This window comes from Cynoglossus semilaevis, chromosome 1 (assembly GCF_000523025.1).
Source record: "Cynoglossus semilaevis isolate Cse_v1.0 chromosome 1, Cse_v1.0, whole genome shotgun sequence".
Lineage (NCBI taxonomy): Eukaryota > Metazoa > Chordata > Actinopteri > Pleuronectiformes > Cynoglossidae > Cynoglossus > Cynoglossus semilaevis.
Window position 1 is genome coordinate 18177536 of NC_024307.1, and position 12939 is coordinate 18190474.

The window sequence follows — 12939 nt, forward strand, 5'->3', positions numbered from 1 at the left end:
GCTCTAACCCTGCACTGAGATCTGAAGCTGAGTGATCCAACTATTTACAGCTGGAGAAACAAATCAGACTCATTCACATTATGGTTATTCTGATGAATCTGACAACCAATTACAGCCAAAACCAGGAGAAAAATATAAATTGTTGCACATTATTTAATCAGCTTTATATTTCACCCTCAAATGAACCTTAGATGAGGCATAAAAATAACTTGCTTGGGTGCAGTACTAGAAGATGTCTGTGTAGGTTCTCAGTCATCCAGGTCATTTAATCCAAAGATTAAAGGTTACATCCAGGGCAACTGGACCAAGTAGGTTAAAAAAGAACCTTCTTCGTCTAGTTGCCCTCGATGTAACTATCTTTGGATTACTAGAAGATGGTCCACTAGTACAAGTGTAAAAGATCCTCAGTGATCTGTAGTTCTTACACCGTGAAATTGGATCTAAATGCTTAAAAAACCCCAGTCGGTAAAGAGTTCAGAACGTATTATAGAGCATGAATTAACCAGCTTTTATCAGGATTACCATCGTCTTGTGTTGCTCTTCAAAGAACCAATATGAGAACAAATGTGTGTCTTATGTTTCTTATTACAAAATTCCAGAAAATCCCACCTTTGACTTTATTATGTGGTTTTTAGGTGATGTAGTTGAGTCAGAGAGGTCGTCGTGTTGGCCCCTGACTCATCTCTGAACCCTTGGTTGATCCTAACCCATTCGCTGCTTCTCCACTTGGTGCAGCTTCACAGGAGACGTCACTCATGTTCATGACAACGGGTGTAGGAGACTTGCAGCAGCAGCAACAACAGCAGCAGCAGCAGCATAACCATGTTGTCTCTTTTCTGAACATCCACCACCTCAGCCCAGACCAGACATCAAAGACAGGTGGAGTGAAACCATGAAATTACAGCAAAGGTGTCAATTACCCTTTGAAACCAAGCACTCTCCAAATCCAGGCAAGACCCGGCTGGTCCCCGGAATTAGAACAAATAAAGAGGAGCTAAGGGGAGGACTGTGGAGGAGCAGGGGAGCAGAGGAGGTGGAAGAGAAGGAGGTTTTAAAGGCCCTGTTGACAACATGGCATCTGTATAAAAGCTCCTAATTCACATTTAAATTATAGGCCTTGTTTTCACACAAATGTACATCCAAAAGGCATCACTCTGAGTTTGATGACAGCAAACAGGTAAAACCTCCTTCATCCAGCAGATGGGTTTTATATAGGATGACACGGTGGGTTTCTTCAGTAGCCCCTGATTCCAGCACCAAGGGCATTTTGATAAAATGTATTTTATGTTAGTTTGAAGTGAAGTGAAGCGAGGAGCCTTTAATTAAGAGAAATGAGATACTTAAAAAACTTTATAGGGTGTTTTACACAGGGTGTCTTCAAATAATTATATATAATTCTGGTTCGTGGCCCTTTTAAGGGAATTTTGGCATGTTACTACAGTGGGGTTGTGATTTTGGTAGAAAGAGTCATAAAATAAACTTAATACTATATATATATATATATATATAAATCTTGCTGTTTATTGACAAGATAACCAGAAACAGACCAAAGACACACAGCAGTTAATGGACAACTTCACCTTTCATTGGTTAAACTGTATTATTTGTGTGGCTACAGAGTGTGAAATACTTATCTTAAATACTTCTCTATAGACTTCGGTAGAGGAGTTCTTTTGGAGTTCAAAAACAGTCCAGTCTGAGAAGGCTGGTGAAGTAGATTAGTTTTTTAAAGATGTGCGAACTGAATGAACCCCCCAACCCCACCCACTATCTGTCTGTCAGTCAGTCAGTCAGTCAGTCAGTCAGTCAGTCTGTCTTTGTAGCATGAATCTAGTTGACAGCTCATGAGGGGGAAAAAGCTCCACAGCTCTAGGTTACACAACACCCAGCCACCTGCTGAGCCACAGACACTGTGCCTGGTCCAGCCCTGCAGACACTGCAAAACACCCACAGAGCTTCTTCAGCCCTAGTAGAGCCCATCGTGGCTCTAACCTGGCTCTAGCCTTGGCCCTGAACCTAGTTCTGGTTCACTGTAGAGCTGGAGGTCAAATGAGGAAAATGTTGAAAAACAAAAGCCTTTTATTTTTATTTAACAGAAATAATCAACTCAGTCTCATGACTATTTTTTATTTATTTTAATGAACTTTGGTTGGCCAAATACCACAGTTCCTGAACAGCTGTAAAAAAAAAAAACTTTCCCATTTAACTTTAGACGAATTCACTGAATCATTTCACAGTATTAGTGAAACAACAAACAGAAACAAACAAATAATTTGATGTAGTGTCTGTGTGTGAGCTGCTCAGACAAACAGTTTACATAAAGAGGTGAAGCAGTGACTAGTTAATTTGATCAAACCGTATTTGTGTTGTTGTTTTGTCTGTTGTCAGATGGAACGTCGTGTCTGAACTTCACGTCAGCTCTGCCAATATTTCACTTCAATGTCTAACTGTCACACAGTGTGGTCACAACAATTAATGAACTCAGAATCCTGCTGCACCGCCTGCACACACTCACCCAAACACACAAACACGCACGTACACACCCCGGCACGCAGGTGATTGTCTAAATTAAGTCACAGACAGCAGGTATTTTATGTCATTATAAATGTAAACTATCCAGACTAATGACACAGTCGATGCTGAGGTGAACCGTACCTCAGACAGCACTAATAACGTTGATCGCACTCTTTAACTGTGTCAATCCTAAAGTCAGTGGCAGTGACTCCATCAGAGAAAAAAAAGGTGCAGCTGACAATCACTGAAAAAATCTATGGCATTCAATCATTCATTCATTCATTAAAATCCCAGCTTTCATCACGTCGGAGCAAAGTGACATCCTGGACATTTTAAAGGCCTGTGCAGCAGAGCACAGACCATCAGTGTTTGAGCTGTTTCTGTCGGCACGTATAATGGTCAGGTACACCTTTATATTGTGATTTCAGATCATGTCTACTGACTTGGGTCGCAGATTTGTGGCTTTTAAAATATGGGTCCCCAGAAAAAAAGTTCGGGAAACACTGACATGAAAACGGGGAGTGCTGAATGTGGAAATTTCTTTTTTTCTTTTTTCTGGAGTGAGTTTTTGTCTTTTTCTAGTTTTTGTCACTGAATAAACAAAAAGCACAGATTTGTGTGGTGCTGCAGAACAGTGTGCATCAGAAATGCTAACAGATTTGTGTAATGGAAGCCTCGGAATGTTTTACTTTGGCGACAGGTTAACTATGGTAAAACTGCAGTAATTCATATGAATTTAGATCAGTTTTACCCTCACAGTCAGAGTGCGACTGCGATGTTAGTCTGAGTGATGCTGAGACAGAAACCACAGTGTTGATATTTCCAGAAACGTCTGTGTCTGTGTAGGCTGTGAAATGTGGGATTGATTTACTGCACAGAGTGATTGTGTTATCCCGTATCCAAAACACCCAGCAGAGAACAATGTTAACAACGTTTTTTTAAATTTTTTATGTCATGTTTTTAAGCAAAACAACATCCATACAGTGGAATTTTTTCAGGACTATTTATTGTCACGCCTGTAATAACATTAGCGGATCATTTTGGGGTTTTTTTTACCTTGAATGTTGAAAGAGCCATTAACCAGTGACACACATGACCTTCTGTTGTTCTCATAATGTCACATATTTAAATGAAGGCCTCATCCTCAACGACACAAAAGTATTTAACAAATGTCACAATTAGTGATGAAAGGCTGTTTACAGAGTTGTTACGGTGTCTGATTATCTTCTAACAGCAGTGGATTTAACACAGGCCGAGACACAAACAGGTACAGATCAGACAGACCAGGCCCAGCGTCCATCATCAGCTCCCTGACAATCATAATTCTTCAGCCTCATAAACAGCTTCCCATTATTAATGAGCGCAATGATTCATTCTGGGCTGTGGTTGAAGATCTTCCTCGGAGCCAAGAGGTTTTGCGCATGAGGTGTCAAATCAGTCGGTGTGTGGCACAGTTTCTATCTGCCCGAGCCAAATTGCTGTCAATTCTTTTTACACTTCCTAATGAAGCTTGTTCTGCTCCGTCATGGGGTGGTGCTGCGTTTACAGCCCTGGATGCCGCTGCTGTGAACAGAGATTTTATCTAAGGGGGTTCAGTTATGTGTGATAAAGGCGGTGACCTCAAGGATTGTCTTCTTCTACAAAGAATTCTGGACAACAACCTGAGGAGCTCCTTAGGAGGAAGTGATGCAACATGGTCCCAGAGGACCACGTAGAGCAGCTTGTCCAGCCACGCTGGTAGACGGCAGTTGAGCAATGTAGCTGTTTCTTGAGCCGTCACTCACGCACACACGCAGATTAACTGCAGAGGGCGGGGGGGAGGCAAACACCAACAAGCATTTGATCAGCTCGCCTACGAAAGTGAGTCACACATAAATGATTCGCAGTGATTCCAAAACATCCCATCACTCCAGGTTTCATGAGTAAAAACAACAGAAACACGTGTTGCTGCACATGAAACCTAAACACGATGACGGTGTCAGGAGAACAGAGGAAGGATGTCTTCCCTCTGTGGACGTCTGATGACGCTGTCCTGCATCTGGGCCCAGAACCATGGCATTAGAACAGACCCCCATATTACAGGGAATTCAGCAGAGATGGAAATAACCTGCAGTTCTGGGCCTGAAACACAGAGCAATAAATCACTGCAGAGAGAGACAAGGTGTAGGAGGAGGGTGGAGAGGTGGGGGAGAGACGGAGGGACGGGGGGAGGCAACAGGAGAGAGAGAGGGTAGAGAAGAAAAAACAAGACAGACCAAAATGAAGAGGAGGGAGGAGCTTCCTGTGGTTGGTGACAGGCTGGGACAAGGTCTGAGCAAACAAGATCTTCAGGGTGTGAAGACCACAGAGGAGAGACAGACATGACAGACATGTGGACAGACAGGGACAGGGAGACAGACATAAGGATAGACATCAGCGCTTCTGAAAATGCAGTTGAATACGCCCTGTGTCAGTTGTGTGTGGAGACACAGTGCGGTCTGTGGTGGGCTGTTAGCCTGGTGAATCTGGATTTGGTCGATTTGTCTCTCAGAGACTGTAAGGCCTCACGTTGTTTCTGCAGAGCGAATCCTGCTGTCGTTTGTCAGCTGACGTCGGAATAACAACTGCGAGTAATCATCATCTGACAAATTCACATAAGTGGATTTTCTCTGATCTCTGTGGTTTAACATTCATCGTTTTTATGACGAGCTACAGAACAAAAGGCCAATGTTTTCAAAACCTTTCCGTCTGAATGTGTTGCTTTATGGTGGAATTAACGTAAATCCAGAATCAACACGGTGTTTCATTCCTCTGATTAAAAGAACAGTGATCAGACTGATAGTTGTTACTGTGATGGAGACATGGAGGAAGAGACAGTAAAGACAAAGTAAAAATCAATCTCTGACACCTTGGTGTTGGTTCTGATCTGTTTTATCTAGGGGTTCTGAGTTTGGTTTTTAAAGTACACACCTACAGGATAGAACTGCTCAGTTATGGGTCAGTTATTGTGACCCACAGACGGTGGGCCACATCTAAGACCAACTCAGACCAAACACTGCTCATTCTGTCACCGTGTTGGACCAGAGTAGTTGACTCATGAAATTCTTGTGAACCCAGATATTTGTTGAATCTCTCTATATTTAGTCAGATTGTCCATCGCTAAGGTCTGTGATTTTAGCTCACAGACCAGGATCTAAGGATAAGGCTGCTACAAGAAGTAACCTTACGGGCGATTCCTAAATCACAAGTATAAAAGGAGCACCACCTAAAGGATGGGTTCTAACTCTTGCCAATACCACAAAAAAAAAACCCAAACAAAACACTACTACAATGATTTAATATAACAATTGTTCACATATCAGACTTGACATGGTCCACCTCCACCTCCACATCCACCCCCTCCCTCACAGGTGTACCAGTGGTGATCACACCGGTGGTTGGAGCGTCTTGAGGAGAAGAGTCATTTAACTTTGACCATGCAGTGCTAACAAGCTTTACAGCACATGGTACCGGTGTGGTCCACATGTCAATGTCTGCTTCGACTGTACTCATGTGTGAAACCTGTTGTGTCCCGTTCAAAAGAATCCACCTGTGTGACTGTGGATTTCACAGATGTGTTTCCAGAGCGAGAGGAATGTGGCGCTCACAGATCTGTGATCATCACACCCATGACTAGAATCCACCCAGGGAAACACAGACAGACGTGGAACACAATGGAACGATTGTTGTCTTTTTTTCTCTCTGTGGGCTGGGCAGGATGTTATTAAGAGCTTTTAATATTCACATATTTCTGTTACCAGTCTGGATTTCAGGCCTCTCCACCTTCACAGGAGGTTCTGTTGTTGCGTTGAGCCCCGGGGGGAACAGGTGGATGTTCTGCTGCAAACAAAGCCACACAGACACACAGAGGATGGCACAGTTCTGATGTCTGTTAATTACCTGCTAATAACGCCTTTGTGTCGCAGCGCGGTCTCATTTGCATACCTGGTGATGAGTAAGAAATGGGCCCATTCTGTTCCATCATGCCACCCACTGGTGTTGTCTCTGGGCAGATGGTGGGCAGGAGATGCTATCAGCGTGTGTGAGTTTGGCAGCAGCCGTCAGCCTCGGCGTTTCAACACAGAACATTTTGTTTTTGGCTTTAGCTGCACTCCCAGACTCTTTCTTCCTCCAGTGTGCCGCGGCTGACAGTTACTGACAGTCGGCCTCGTCTAGCCAAAATACGCCTGAGGCAGAGGAGGCCGTCGCTTCAACGTAAACACCGCAGGGAGGGCGGGAAGGAGGGAGAGAGAGAGAGAGAGCGAGACAACTGTTCAACGTTGTTAGAACAAATTAGTCCCAGAATCCTCGGCTGTTTACACTCTTTAAATTTAAAGAGATAATTTCTCTTCTGATTGACACTGATAATCCCTCACATTTCTTTATTTTAATCCCAGTCGTTGTGAGGATGACAGAGGCGACAGAGACTGAACCATGGGATTATTTTACTTTTACTTTCCGAGATTACTGTAAAACAATAATAACATAATAACTGACTGGTGTCTGGTTTACTGCCAGGTTTTGAATATTTGTTTTCTTTTTGATGTTGTTTTACAGAGAAGTGGATTTTTAACAGCTTCCAACATCCAGGCTCTGGTCCAGGACTTCAGACCAGTCAATCACACTGGTGTTCCACAGAAAGTTCTTCCACTGCTTCTATGTCCAGAAAGGTTGCACTTTGGACTTTATGTCCAACTCATGGACTTCATGTCCAAAAAGTGCCAGTGGTGGGGTAGGACTCTAAGGATCATCAGTCCATAAAGATCTGCAGGTCTCTCCTGAGGTCTTCAGACTGACACATTCATTTCTCCTCCTTTCTGTTGAGTGAATCTCAGTCTTCTGTGTTCAGAAAGGTCAGTGCCTGTCAGTGACCCGTGCTAGCAGTTCCTGCTGCTGTGATTCATCTGGATCGGTACCTGACCCTAAGTCACAGCAGCATCTACGACAGCAACAGATCAGTCTGAACTTCAAAGACAACCCATCCCAGTCAGTGACAGTCTGACCTGAAGGAGGTCAGACATCTAACTGTCACAGTCTGTGACCTGAACTTTATAGGTTTCCAGCACAAGAACTAAATGGACAACAAGGACCGCTGACCCAGGGTCAGAACCATCTACAAACTCTGCTCACACAGGAAGTGTAAGTTTGAGTTTGAAGAATGAAACTTGCTGATTGGTGGGGCAACTGTGTACTGGTCCACAAACAGAAATGTCTTTTTTTTTTTTTTTTTTTTCAAAACTGTTGTCTGTGAACTGCTGCTTTGAAGAGGAATCACAGACAGACAGACAGAGAGCGGGCATGCCGAGCTGTTGTCATTCGTCCCCCTGGTCTCAGGTTTTAGTGAAGCAGCAGCTTTCAGTCTCTGTTGTCAGTCCAGGTGGTCTCAGGTTCTGCCAAAGTGATCTGAACCTGAATCTGCGTAAATTACAGCATCTGAAAACCTCTATTCTGAGAGACATGTTCAGACCAGAACTGCTCTCTCTCTCTCTGTCTCTCTGTCTCTCTCCCTCTCAGTCTTTGTCATTTCTCCTTTGCCCGACTCTGTTAGACAGTACACTCTTTAGTACAACATTAACTGAATGAATATGATATTATATGATAATATATTACGCAATGTGATACAAAATAAATCAAATATGTTGTGAGTTACATTTGTCGCTGAACACAAAGTGAACAATTTTTTTCATGTTCAACATTTTCAGTGTTTTTCTGTTTGTATAAAGATAATGTATAAATTAGTTTATACACTACAGAGTCAGAGAACATGTTTAAAATTCTTGATTTTATTTTCAATTATTCTTATAATATTATGCCTTTATTCAATTAGATTTTTTTTTCATTTACCTAATTTTGCTAAATATATTTTCCATTTTATTAAATATAAATGATGGAAAGTTTGAGCCTCTTCTTCTCTAAGGTACTGGATAATGACAAATGTCATTTTTGTTTGTCAGTTGTGTTTGTTTTTTGTCCCTGTTCATCATTTATTTAATTTTTCTATCTGTTTGACCAGATGATTATAACTTTTTTCCTCAGTTCTGAAACGGTTTTCCTTCTTTTACCCTGTTTTACTCTGAATGTGAACCGATCTGAACAAAACAGTTCCCAGTCTGATGCCTCTGACCCTGGAACCATTCTCACCATCCTTCCCACACCAACAAACAAGCAAACGTGTGAGCGCTGTGCGAACACGGGCACAAAGACGGGTTTAGGGCGAGGCTGGGCGGAGTCAGGTGGATCAGGGAGTAATGTGGGAAAGCTGGAATCTCCCCCTGATCCTCCACGGACCACCACCGGGAAGATTCAGGTGTTTTTCCTGGGAATGGTGCAGCGTTCTGACGCATTTCAGTAAAACAGAGCAAAAACTCTCTCTCTCTCTCTCTCTCTCTCACACACACACACACACACACACACACACACACTACACTGTGAGAGTGTGATTTCGTGATCACAATAAAACAACATGTTTTAAAGGCTTTCACAGACTTTGAGGATTCGTGCTCTAATGGGAAAATGAAACACGTGCAGATCCACCGTGTGACGTGTGTGAATGAACACACACTCCTGGTCCAGGTCTGATGTACTTTCACACACACACACACAGCATGAACGTCTGAACAAAGTCAGTGTTTATGTATTTATCCTGTCCTGTGACCTGACATTTGTTTGTTTACTTTTTAACCCTGTGAAAACAAATCCGATTCTGTCATCCTAAATGTACAAAAATTAGAAATGTTAAAGATAAACAGAATTATAAATTGGTAAGATATACAGAATTACAAAGCTGCGAAATATGAAGAATGTTGTTCTTTATAAAGTAATACAATTATTAAACACATGCATGTAATTAAAACACAAATAAAAACATGAATATTCTTCTACTTAAAGACATAATCAATTCTTTTTTTCACAATCATTACATTGTTGCTGTAGTTAAAGTATTGCTAATTGAATACATTTATTTATTAAATAAAAAAATAAAAAATGTCACTTGTTTATCAAATGTGTTTCTTCTATACCACACGTCACTTTCCCAACATTTAATATCTGTCCATCACTTCATGTTTGGACCCGATCTAATTCCCATCCAACAGACCAGTCACTGTCTCCCATAATTCATTCATCTGCTCCATAATTAGGATTACAGTAACATGACTTCATGTTAACTCCTACTGTGGGAACGACATCCCATAAACCTGTGTCCTTTAGTCAAAAAACGTCTTCTTGGCTATTCTCACATTTGTCTTCTCACAGAGACCAGGAGGTGAGGACGTGAAGAGGTGGAGACTGTGGGAGCAGCTCCTGCAGTGAGGAGACAGATTAGAGAGATTAGAGTTTGTGTGGAGTCTCCTCTAAACATCAGCTCCCATCAGATGTTTCTGCAGTCACAGAGGAAACAGCAGGGATTACATCTGTTTACCTGTAATCCTGTTTAATCTGGAGCCACGCCAGCACAGAGAAGAGGACCAGGAGGTCCACATAGAGACACCCGGAGACAAAGACACAGAGACACTGAGAAACTTGGACTGAGACATAGTCCAAGCTGAGATACCCAGCGGTGGTAGAAGAGTTGACCTCGTCTGTTGTATCAGTTTTACCTGAAGTAAAATAAAAACATACCTGGTTGTCCCCTGGATGTACTTTAGTGTGTATAGTGTGTGTATAGTGTGTGAGTATTTGAGTCTGTAGTTAGTGTGTGTTTGTGTGTGTAGTTGGTATTTGCCCTGTAGCCTGTGTACAGCGTGTAGTTACTTTGGTTGAGCTGTGTTGGATGAGTGTCGACTGTGTTGTCAGTCCAGACTGACCGTGTGACTGTCAGTCTACTCTGTCTATTCTGTTTTGGTCCAGTCTTGTTACAGTCTGTGTGTGTTTTCACTTGTGCTAATTTCCAAGGAGAACAACTCATAGTTTTTGATGTTGCATTAGCCGACAGCTAAGGCGTAAACAGAACGTCTTCACAGAAAATACTGAGGCAACGACAAGACAAATAGACGGAGAATGAGTGATGAAGGGCGAGAGAGAGAGAGAGAGTCAGACAGACAGACAGACTGACAAGCTGCTGACGCAGCGTCTGAGAATGAGTGGGAGAGGTGAAGTGGGCGAGAGAATGAGTGAGAGAGGGAGTGACAGGGAAGAGAGCGAAATTAAAATATATCAAATGGGGAAAAAAAAGGACCAGCTCACCTTACTCAATCTGGTACGGTGCCAGACCACACACACACACACACACACACCTGGGTGGCCTCAGTGACTGCAGGCTACAGTTGTATCTTCATCACCACAGAAACAACAACAACAACAACATCATCAATGACACTCAGATCATTGGATCATGATCAGATTTGTAACAACCAACATCAGCTCCATTCATGATGTAAACATAGAGTCCTTCAACACAGGTGGAGAATGCAGATTCTTAGTCATTCATTCAATTTAAAAAAGGGCCAGTAGGTGGCAGTGATGTTGCTTCAAAGATAAAGAGCCACCAAAGCTCCAAGGAAGAAGATGTAGAAAAAGTGGTATAAAAAAAAGGAAGTGAAGTTTCAAGGTCATCAGGATTAATCAGGTCAGGTTTGTCTCCAGGTTTCAGTTTTATTCACAGATGATGTCATATATACATATATATAAATACATACAGTATCTATGACTCTATAAAGTATGACTTTACTCACTGGTTGTTTGGTCTGCATTACAGGAAACAATAACCAGGACCGACACATTACAAATGTGTTAATAGCGCCCCCTGGATGGGAGAACTTTGGAAAATTAAGCTTGTGTCTAACTTTACAGAGAAAACACACAAAAGCAATGTTGAACACTACTATGTCCCAACAGTGAGTGATTTAATTCAAGGAGGAGGAGGAGGAGGAAGAGGAGGAGAAGTTAATCAAAATTATCATGCTAAGAAATCTAATCAAGAAACCATTCAGTTTTTCACTTATTCATCTTCAAGCACACTCTGAAAATGGGATGTCATCATCATCATCATCATCATCAGTCTCACCTACTGTAAATGTTTCTACAGATGTTCCTACTGGTCCAAACCCATCATTCCAACCATCCTTAGCCTCCTCCTACCTTGTAATTGGGAGTAGATGAGTCACTTTCTTCACACTAATGCGACCCCACCATCATCACTGGCTCTAAAGGCCTGAAGAAATGAAGAAGTGAGTAGAAGAAGCTCTGAGAGAGTGACGCGAGAGGAGGAGGGTTATAGCTGCTGAATAAATGTTGAAAATGTCTGATGAAAGAGGAGGAGGGCCAACACATGAAAACATTCATATTTTAAAACAGACTCTTTTATCCAAAGTGACTGACATGAGAAGGATTAAATACGTGGTTTCACTGGGCCTTGAACGCAGGACCTTTTTTGTGTAAGGCAGACACCTGAGGCATGTTAGTGTACACTACAGAACCACATCAATCACAGGATTAAATTAAAGCTCACATTCACACCTACGGTCAGTTTAGAGTGATCATGTGAACTTTTTGTTCATGGTTAAAATGAATAATGTCTTATTGGGAAGAAAATTACAACTTTTTTCACAAGATCCCATTATTTTCTGAAATAATTTCTGTGATGTGTAGTCTACCTTTTGACCAGCAGGTGTCAGTGTAGATCTATTATGGTGGTGTCAGTGGTGGGGCTGATTCAAAACTTCTAATTCAACCACACAGAAGGAAGGAAGGAAAGTGAACTCCTGTCACTGTGACACAGTTCACCAGTGTCACCACAACCAACTGTGCCCTCTGCTTTTAACCCATCACCACAGTGAACAGTGGCAGCTTTAAGAACCAGGGAGCAGTGAGTGGAGACGGAGCCATGACAGAGGACCTCAGTGGGAACTTGTTCCTGCTTTTTATCCCAACTTTACAAAGTCAACGAACCCAAGTGTACAGCAGTACGACAGCTGGTCTGACTCTGACCGCTGGCTCAGCTTCATGTTTTCCTGTCGTATTTATCAGAAGAAGAAAAAGAGCAGAAGCAGACGCCGTTCTCCTTCTCCCTCTACCTCATCTTCAGGTCAGGTGAGATTCCTGAAGAAGAAATGTGGAGATTAATGAGAACTGACACTGCCTGGCTCCATAACTGTACACAAACTACTGATTATTTTTTAAAAAAAATTAAATTATCACGAATGTTTTTGGAATAAGAGAATTTCCCTCTGTTTAAATTTGATCTGCACTTATAACAACTAACCACGGGTGAAAGAAAAGTTGAAAAGTGCAGGAGGTGAATGGGAGCCGTGAACACGGCTGATGTACAGACTTCACAGACAGATAAGGAGTTTAGAGCTGTTTATGTCTTTCCTGTTTTCCTCCCAGGAAACAGGGACAGCTGTGGGAGGATGTTCTGACTGTCTTCTCTGGTCCACTCCTGCTCCCTATCTTCATGATTGATGCCTC